At 39.5% G+C, this 10360-nt stretch overlaps 1 protein-coding gene across 3 annotated transcripts in view; it reads right to left on the bottom strand.

The window, feature by feature from the left end:
• ZFYVE9 (zinc finger FYVE-type containing 9) overlaps nt 1-10360 on the bottom strand; it is a 191978-nt gene that overhangs the window by 130858 nt on the left and 50760 nt on the right. The window lies entirely within an intron of this gene.

Genomic DNA, 10360 nt, shown 5'->3' with positions numbered 1-10360 from the left:
CTAAGAGAGGTAATCTTAAAAGCTCTCATCAAAGGAAAAAAATGTATAACTATGTGAGGTGATGGATGTTAAGTAAACTTATTGTGGTAATCATTTCACAATATACACATATATTAAATCATTACATTGTGCAACTTAAACTAATACAATGTTATAAGATCTGACTTACATACATCATGAAATGATTACCACAATGAATTTTGTGAACATCCATCATCTCGTATAGATACAAAATAAAAGAAAAAAATGTTATCCTTGTGTTGCAAACTCTTAGGATTTACTCACTTAACAACTTTCATATATAACATACAACAGCGTTAATTATATTAATCATGTTGTATATTACATCCCTAGTACTTATTTATCTTATAACTGCAAGTTTCTACCTTTTGACCACCTTCATCTAATTCTCCCTCCTCCCACCCTATGCCTCTGATAACCACAAATTTGGTGCCTTTTTCTGTTTGTTTGTTTGTTGTTTTTGAAGTGTAACTGACCTACAACACTATGTTAGTTCCCAGTGTACAACATAGCAATTTACTATCAATATTTCTATAAATTACAAAATGATCACCATGGTCAACTTCTATTTATTAATTGGCTCCTGTTAGGTAATTTAAGTTTAGGTAGACAAACAGGCTGCATAATCTATGAATGGTTTTTCTTAAATCTGTTTTGTGTCTAATGACTTACAGTTCAAAAAACTTTCATATACATGCCATTTTTTTAAATAAAGACTGCATATTTAGACTGTACAATGCAAAGAGATGAATAAAATTTCTCACAACACACAATCTAGCACATTTAATATACACCTACAATAGTTAGCATTTCATGGTCATTATATGTAAAATATTAGTAAACAAACAATCAGATCAACATATTTATAGTGCATCTACTGTATGCAGGGTACTGGGATCAACTGAAGTCTCAGATATCATCCCGAATATCAAGAATCTTAACATTTACTTAATGGTAAACAATGCTAAATAAGAAAATTTAAATAATAATAAATGATTTTAATAACAACACAGCACAAGAGACACAGGTACTATGTGATTAATCTGTCAGATAAAATTAACAGATAAGTGTACCTGAATAAGTACTGTAAAAGTTCAAGAAATGGGAACTTCCCTGGTGGTCCAGTGGCTAAGACTCCACACTCCCAATGCAGGGGGCCCAGGTTCAATCCTCGGTCAGGGAACTAGATCCCACATGCCACAACTAAGAGTCTGCATGCCACAACTAAAGATCCCTCGTGCCACAACTAAGACCCACGCAGCCAAATAAATAAATAAAATAAATATTTTAAAAGTTCAAGAAATGGACCAGATCACGAGTCTGGATGGTCAAGAAAGGCATTATTTATGGATTTGAGCTGAGTCTGTAAGGACAGATAAAATTTTAACAGATATCCCAGATAGGAAGATGCAGAAGTGAAATTTCAAACAGGGAGAGACATGCAAGGAGTGATCTAGGAATGGGCAATTATTGAGGGATCAGTGAAATTGGAGCAAGGATTTATTTACATGGGTAACAGCAGGACACAGCTGGAAACACAGACAGGCATCATATTATGGAAGCCCTGGAATGCCAGTCTGAGAAAGATACTGTTTATACTTTAAGCAATGGGAAGATCTGTAGCATAATGGATAAGAACATGAACTCTAGGACTCGACTGTCCAAGTTCTAATCCTAGTTTCTAATTCACTTACTAACTATATGACTTTGGGGAAGTTAATCAATTTACCTGAGACTTAATTTTCATATATAAAACTGAGTAATAATAGTATATACCGAAAGATTAAATAAATTGACATAGGTAATACATTTAAAACACTGCCTGGCACATGATAAGTGCTTCATAAGCAATTATTTAAGTTTTTAAGCCTTGGAGTTGATCATTTTATTATAAAATAAATAACCTAACAACAGTGATTACATAGGCTAGTTTTCAGCCCCATCCTCCCTTCCACTCATATTTATTGAGCACCTGTTACGTGCAGACGCTATGCTTGGTGCTGGAACACTACTTGAATATACATTTCTTCAATGTACCATGCCCTTTTCCTCTTCAAGACCTTTTATCTGTCTCCAATACACCCCCTCCTTGCCAAAATAACTCTGCATCTTTTAGCTCTTAGCTCAAATATTACTTTCACAAGAAGTCTTCCCTGAACCCCTAAAAAAGGTGATCTCCCCTTATAATCTCTCACAGCACCTCCACTTTTCCCTTTATAATAATTATCACAATCTATAAACATACATTGGTGTGATTATTTGATTAATGTCAATCTCTCCCACCAGACTGTAGACACCACAAAGACACCCACTAGACTGTGTTCACCATGTGATTGCCACAGAACCTGATGTGGTACCTATTCAATAAACACCTGTGGAATGAATAAATGAACAGTATAAACAGCCACTCAAGAAGTTGTGTTAAACTTCAATTATAATTATTGATTCAGGCAAGCATCAAAAACAGATGCCTTTAGGTAAACAGTTAGTGGGGAAGAAAATATTCACAATGCCTCAAAATATCATTTCACAGATGACTTATTAATTCCAAAGGAGAAAATGTATGTTTACAGTGAAAAGATGCAGTAATCACTACCTTAACCAGATGATCAAGCTTAGCATCACTAAAAGTTTAACAAGCTGACAGTATGTATCTCCTGATGTGATGCAATAAGTTTAAAACATCACCTACAGGTATTCTTCTCCAAACTGTTTAATCTGAATTGAATCATGAACAATTAGACAAATCTAGAATGTGAGGCATTCTGTAAGACAGCTGTCCTGGACTCTTCAAAAAATTCGGTGTTATGAAAAACAAGATCATTCTGAATTGAGAGAGACTAAAGAGATTAAACAACCAAATGCTATGCATGAACACTAACTGGATCCTAGATCAAGAAAAATACACAAATAGGGACTCCCTGGCGGCACAGTGGTTAAGAATCCGCCTGCCAGTGCAGGGGACACGGGTTTGAGCCCTGGTCCAGGAAGACCCCCACATGCCGTGGAGCAACTAAGCCCATGCACCACAACTACTGAGCCTGTGCTCTAGAGCCCGCGAGCCACAACTGCTGAGCCCGCGCACCTAGAGTGCGTGCTCCGCAACAAGAGAAGCCACCACAATGAGAAGCCCGCGCACCACAATGAAGAGTTGCCCCTGCTCGCCGCAACTAGAGAAAGCCCAAGCGCAGCAACGAAGACCCAGCGCAGCCAAAAATAAACAAATTAATTAAAAAAAAAGAAGACAATAATACACAAATACCCATACACAGCAAAAAAAAAAAAAGACATTTAAGGGATAATCAGGGGAATTTGAACTATACATTAGTATTACAATGAATTAATAATCATTTTTTTGGATGTGATAATGGTATTTAAAATTTTGTATGCGAATGTCCTTACTCGTAGGAGATGCCTGCTGAACTATTTAGGGAAGAAGTGTTATGTTATCCGTAACTAACTTTCAAATAATTCAGGAAAAAAGTATGTGAGTGTGAGTGAGTGGCGAGGGTAGAGGAGGAGAGGAGAGAGGTGCTCGAGAAAGAGACAAAATGGTAAAAATTGATGAATCTGGGGAAGGATATATGGGTCTTCACTGTACTATTCTTTCAACTTTTCTACAGACTTGAAATTTTTTAAAAGAAAAGGTAAAAAGTGTACTGAGCTTGTGGTGGGAAGCATTCCTTCTCACTTTGAATATAGAAATTCTAGACAAAATAGATTATTTTTAAAGAGTTTATACAGTGAAATTCAAAAACAAGAGAAATATGCCATTAACCAAGAAGAAATCAAGCCACAGCGATGAGTGAGAACTGAAGTGTGGCAGTTCACAGAGGTTACAGAACTAGACAGCAACCTTCAGACCTGGGATTTGAAAGCTAGCAGGTAGGATGGGAATTATGTGCTATAAACTTCTAGAAGTTTCTGCATTAGAGAGGGCCAGACTGGGCTCTCTGCATAAAGCCAGGAGCTGGAGAAAAAACTGCCCCAAGTGGCCCCAAGACTCAGCAATGGTGCAGGATGGAATAGTGTGCCAATAAAATCAACTTTCAGAAATCAGAAGTCCTAGCCTGTTCCTCCCTCAGGATTGGTAATGAAACTAAGTCTTCCCATTCATGAACATAACATGGTTTATCTCTACACTTGCTCAGCTCTTCTCTTCCTGTGACTTGCAATAATGTTTTTAATTTTAAGAAGTCATTAAATATGGGACAGTGGGGAGAGAAGAGTGCATGTGACTGTAAAGGAGTAGCACAAGGGATATATCCGTGGTGATAGAATCGTGCTGTATCTTAAATTGCAATGGAGGTTACATAAATCTACCTGTGATAAATGGGAGAGAACTACATACACTCATGAATATGCTCACAGCAGCATTATTCATAACAGCTAAAAGGTAGAAACAACCCAAATATCTATCAACTGATGAATGGACAAATAAAATATTAATCTCCTGGGTTTTATATTTTCTCGAGTTATGTAAGATGTAACGAATGAGAAAAACTGTAAGTGAAACTTTCTACAGTATTTTTGCAACTTCCTGTGAGTCTATATTTACTTCAAAATAAAAAGTTGAAAAAATTAAAATAAAAGGGAAAAAATTTTTTTTTTTTAAGAGAGGGAAGGACCAAACATAATGCTCTCCCTTTTTTTTTTTTTTTTTTTTTTAAGGATTTTCTTTTTTTTAATTAATTAATTTATTTATTTTTGTCTGTATTGGGTCTTCGGTTCGTGCGAGGGCTTTCTCCAGTTGCGGCAAGCGGGGGCCACTCTTCATCGCGGTGCGCGGGCCTTTCTCCATCGCGGCCCCTCCCGTTGCGGGGCACAGGCTCCAGACGCGCAGGCTCAGCAATTGTGGCTCACGGGCCCAGCTGCTCCGTGGCATGTGGGATCTTCCCAGACCAGGGCTCGAACCCGTGTCCCCTGCATTAGCAGGCAGATTCTCAACCACTGCGCCACCAGGGAAGCCCGGGAAAAATTATTAAAAATTCAATAAACAGGGAGCAGATGAAGAGGGCATCTGTGTAAGGGGGGAGTCAGAGCCCAAGTGTGGCGAAGCAGATGTCCTTGCACAGGGGTGGCCCGGCATAATGTGTCAGAGCCCCAGGGGGAAGGAAACTGCCTACACAGGACAGCCCAGTGTGGGGTGTTAGAGCCCAAGAGAGGTGAGGAAGGCATCCACATGAAGGGGATGGTCTGGCAGACAGAGAGCACAAGTGGGTAAGACGGCTTCATATGCAGGAGGGGTGAGGAGGAGATATAAGATGGCAGTCCAGGGTGGCGGGTCAGAGCCTGAGCAGGATTAGAAGGACCAAGGGGAGAAGAGAGTGATAGGACACAGGTTACATGTAGAAAGATGGATCAAATAAGTGACTACATGAAGGGCAATGGGAGCAAGGTTTCTCACTGTTGGAGAAGGGGTTAAAATGCAGAAAAAGAGAGAACTGGAAAGAACCCTGCAGTGTTGGTTTGGAATCTGGGGTATCAGTTTGAACTCATGGACTTCAATAAACATACTTATAGCAATAAACATAGTTTTGTGTTCAATGAACATAGCAATAAACATATTATAAATGTAAAAGTGTGTGTGTGTACACATATATTCTCTAGTGCTACACACAAAGAATCTTGGAGCAGCAAATCCTCAGCTCAATTCCATGTAGCAATGAGCATACCTAGCACCAGATTTGATTTATAAATATTGTTATTCACTAAAAGGAACAAGGGCTCCATGGAAAAATGTCTGATTCCAAAGCTGGAGTAGAAAAAATACAAGAACTCTGATGAGGATGGAGGGAAACACGAACCATCGCACATTGCTGGGAAGAAAGTAAAATGGTGTGGCAACCCTGGAAAACAGTTTGGCAGTTCCTCAAAAAGTTAAAAAGAGTTACCACATGGCATAGCTATTCCACTCCTAGGCTTATACCCAAGAGAAATGAAAACATATATTCACACAAAAACTTATCCGTGAATGCTCACAGCAGCATTATTCATAACACCAAGAGATGAAAACGACCCAAAGATCTATCAACTGATAAATGCATAAATAAAATGTGGTATTATACATTGACAAAATATAATATTATATGATAATTAAAATGGATAAAGTACTGCTATATGCTACATCATGGATGAATCTTGAAAATATGGTAACTGAAAGAAGCAGACACAAAAAGCTACAGATTACATGATTCCATTTATATGAAATGTCCAAAACAGGCACAGAAACAGAAAGTAAATTAGTGGGTTGCCAGCAGCTGGGAGGAACTGGAGGGAAATGGAGAGTAACTGCTAACAGATTAAAGATTTCTCTTTGGGGTGAAAAATGTTCTGGAATTAGACAGTGGTGATGATTGCAAGACTCTGTAAATATATAAAAACCATTGAACTATACATTTTAAAAGGGTGAATTTTATGGTATGGTGTGTGAATTACATTTCAATTTAAAAAATAAATAAATAAAGGAAGCATCCAAGAATGATGGGGACATGTCAAAAGGACAAAGAAACCAGCTTGGGGCTTCCCTGGTGGCGCAGTGGTTGAGAATCTGCCTGCCAATGCAGGGGACATGGGTTCGAGCCCTGGTCTGGGAAGATCCCACATGCCGCGGAGCAACTAGGCCCGTGAGCCACAACTACTGAGCCTGCGTGTCTGGAGCCTGTGCTCCGCAACAAGAGAGGCCGCGATAGTGAGAGGCCCACGCACCGCGATGAAGTGTGGCCCCCACTTGCCACAACTAGAGAAAGCCCTCGCACAGAAACGAAGACCCAACACAGCCAAAAATTAATTAATTAATTAATTAATTTTTAAAAAGGAAAAAAAAAGAAACCAGCTTGAAGGAGCTTCCACAGACCAAATCAGAGACAATTTGAGCATCAAAATAAATAATGGTAGCAACAGATTATAACCCACTGGATAAAACAGAAAGCCATGAGTCTTTACAACATAAATGAATGAATTCCAAGTGTGATGAGGAATGGGATATTTACATAGTTTCAAAGTTCCTCTCCACAAAAATACTTACTAATTACAAAAAAAAAAAAAAAAAGAGTAACTTCAGAGGCAAATCCTGGCAGATGCCACCTTACACAAGTGATCAAAGTGAACACCATCAGTAATAGGACAAACAAAAATCCATGCTCCCTGACAGATTGCAATGAAAAGGACACAGCAATGTCCATACTAGGGGAAGCTGTGGGAGGACTGGGGGCAGCAGGGACAGGAGGTGTATAGAAACTCCCTGTACTTTTTGCTCAATTTTTTTCTGAACCTAAAACTGCTCTAAAAAAAATAAAGTCTATTGAAGAGAGATCAAGACGGTAGAGTAGGAGAACAGTGGAACTCGCCTCCCCGCACAAACACATCAAAAATACATCTACATGTGGAATAATTCTCACTGAAAACTACCTGGAGACTGGCAGAAAGACCCTTATACAACCAAGGCTGTAAGAAAGATCCACGTGGAATCAGGCAGGAAGGGAAGAAAAGTGATCAGGTTGGGACCTGTGCCCCTGGGAGGGGACTCAGAAAAGGAGGGAGATTTCATGGGTGGAGAACCTCCCTGGGGAGTGAGCAGTTTGAGCCACATATTGGGAGCCCCAGCCCTGGGGTCCAACACCAGGAAGACAAGTCCCCTTGGCTGGTTGGAGGGCTGGTGGGACTAACAGGAGGGCTGTGGGAAGCCCAAGAGGAGCGTACACACCCTTGTTTACTCCCAAAACAGAGTGGGGAGGGTGGATTGAAACTGCATGGAACACTGGCTGGTTTCCCAACTAAATGCAACATGTGATTCTAAACTGGGTGCTCTTGACATAAAGGACATTATTTGTAAATCTGGCAAAACTTGAATAAGGTCTGATAATTAGATGGTGGTAATGCATCAATGCTCATTCCCTGATTTGATGGCTGTATTGTGGTTATGTAGGAGAATGTCCTTTTTTGTAGGAAACACAGTTTCAAACGTGGTAGGGATGCAGCTAGCAACTTACTCTCAAATGGTTCAGAGGAAAAAGACCTCTGTACTATACTTGCAAACTGTCTATAAACTTGAGATAGTTTTTAAAAAAATACATTAAATGCACAAAAACTATCATATTTTTAATATCCAGGGCACTTTCTTTTTCTGATCCTTGTTATGACATCTTGAGCTTATTTCATGTATATAATTTTTTTCTTACCATTCTAATTACCTATAATTTAGTCTGATTTTTTTTTTCTTTTTCCCCAAACCTCTTTCTGTTTTCAGTATTATTTCCTCCAAGTTCCTGTTCTGTGTTTTGATCTCTGTCTTCACATTGGACGCTTTCCCCAAATGCCTAACATTGAACAAATGAAGTACTAAAAGCCAACTGGAAGCTCTGCATGTGTGGCTTCTCAACTGGGAGGCTTCCACTGCATGGTGATTGGGTGGGAACACAGCTATTTCATTGGGAGACCTCCAAATGTCAGTATATGTAGGTCTTTTCTTTGGACTCCAGAAAAGAGTCTTATAATCTCCTGTAAGGGGGTGTAGAGATGTAACACCAGAGATGTAATCACCGTCTGAAAGAAGAGTAGAGGAAGGGGTGAGGGGAAGGATCTCACTTTAATATATAGGATTTCCCCTTATCCTCCTGCTTTTACTTTAGTGCTTTTTACTTTTACTTCATCCCTTGGTATCTGTTATGTCTAATGTCCCCAAGTCTTGATCCTCTTTAGTTTCATTTTCCAAGAAAAACCTGTGGTCTCCCAAGGACATGGGAGAGGAGCAGTCTTCTCACTGTAAAAGTTGGACCTCTCCAAGAATTTTTTTTTTTTTATTTACTTATTTGGTTGCACTGGATCTTAGTTGCAGCAGGTGGGCTCCTTAGTTGCAGTTTGCAGGCTTCTTAGTGGTGGCTCGCCAGCTCCTTAGTTGCAGCACGTGGGTTCCTTAGTTGCAGCATGCGAACTCTTAGTTGCGGCATGCATGCAGGATCTAGTTCCCCAACCAGGGATCGAACCCAGGCCCCCTGCATTGGGAGTCTTATCCACTGTGCTACCAGGGAAGTTCCCTCTCTGAGGATTTAAATCTTATGTCAGGATTCTTTACCTGCCTTAGAGAAGCATCCATCTCTTATTCAAAATAGAAGTCACTAAATATCATATATGTACAGTTGACCCTTGAACAACATGGGTTTGAACTGCACGGGTCTATCTGTATATGGATTTTTTCCATAGTAAATATTACAGTACTACATGATCCACAGTTGGTTGAATCCATGGATGCAGAACCTCAGATATGGAAGACCACGTATATGGAGGGCTGATTATAAGTAATATGCAGATTTTCCACTGCACAGAGTAGTCAGTGCCCCTAACCTGCACGTTGTTCAAGGGTCAATGGTACATCTCAAAGTGGAATAGAATTACTTAATTCAATACAGTTTCTTCCTGAGAATCTCTTCTTTTTTATTCTACTGACCAGAGTCCTTTTAGACACTGTCTTCAATCTCAGTCTTAAGGGTGTGACTTTTACAGCACTTATCTTATTGTTCCTTGTATATCTCCTTCACTGTTACTTCCTCTTTATACCATATACTACTTACAATGAACATGTGTGCATTCATACATAAAACATTATTGAGCATCTACTATGTACCACGCACTGTCTTAGTCATTACGTTACAATGACAACTAAGACAATGTCTTTGACCTAAAGGTGCCCAATGTTTCATAGAAGATGGATGAGTAAACTTAAAATATGAAACACTGTGGTATGTACTAAATGATATATGCACTGGGTACTACGGAGCCAAAGAAGAAGTAAATCCAAATCAGACTGAGGCAGGAGTATATTATTTGGGGTAGGGTGGGCTACTGTAACAAATACTCCAATAACTTATTATTGCTGACTAATTATTATTTATTATTACTGATAATCTTTGCAGTGGGTTGAAAGCTTCCTAAAGAGGAGATGCCTGAAGAATAAGATTTTGCCAGATGAAGGCAGACAAAGGCATTCCCTCTCACACTCACATGTGAGAAAGCGAGGGGACGAGAAATACCTTGCCAACTGCAAGCCCAGAAGTTCTGGTGAGGAAGGTACTACTGCTAAGTGCTTAGGAACTCAGTCTCTTGCCACACACTGTAAGACCCAGGCCTCTATCCTCGAAGCTTACGTGGAAAATCAGAGAACTCAGCAGAGCATGCAACACTCCATGAGTGAATGGCATAATCAGTTTCTGAAATCAATCTCACTCACACACCCTCCCCTCCCACCACCATTTTCTACCCCTTAAGTAATCATAACACTTGAAAGAAAGCAAAGAAGATTCCTAGTCAGGAAAAAGTCAATGATTAAGGAGTCTTGCTCTAC

Source organism: Balaenoptera acutorostrata, chromosome 1 (genome assembly GCF_949987535.1).
Source record: "Balaenoptera acutorostrata chromosome 1, mBalAcu1.1, whole genome shotgun sequence".
In the NCBI taxonomy this organism is placed as follows: domain Eukaryota; kingdom Metazoa; phylum Chordata; class Mammalia; order Artiodactyla; family Balaenopteridae; genus Balaenoptera; species Balaenoptera acutorostrata.
This window is presented reverse-complemented; position numbering and strand designations above follow the sequence as displayed.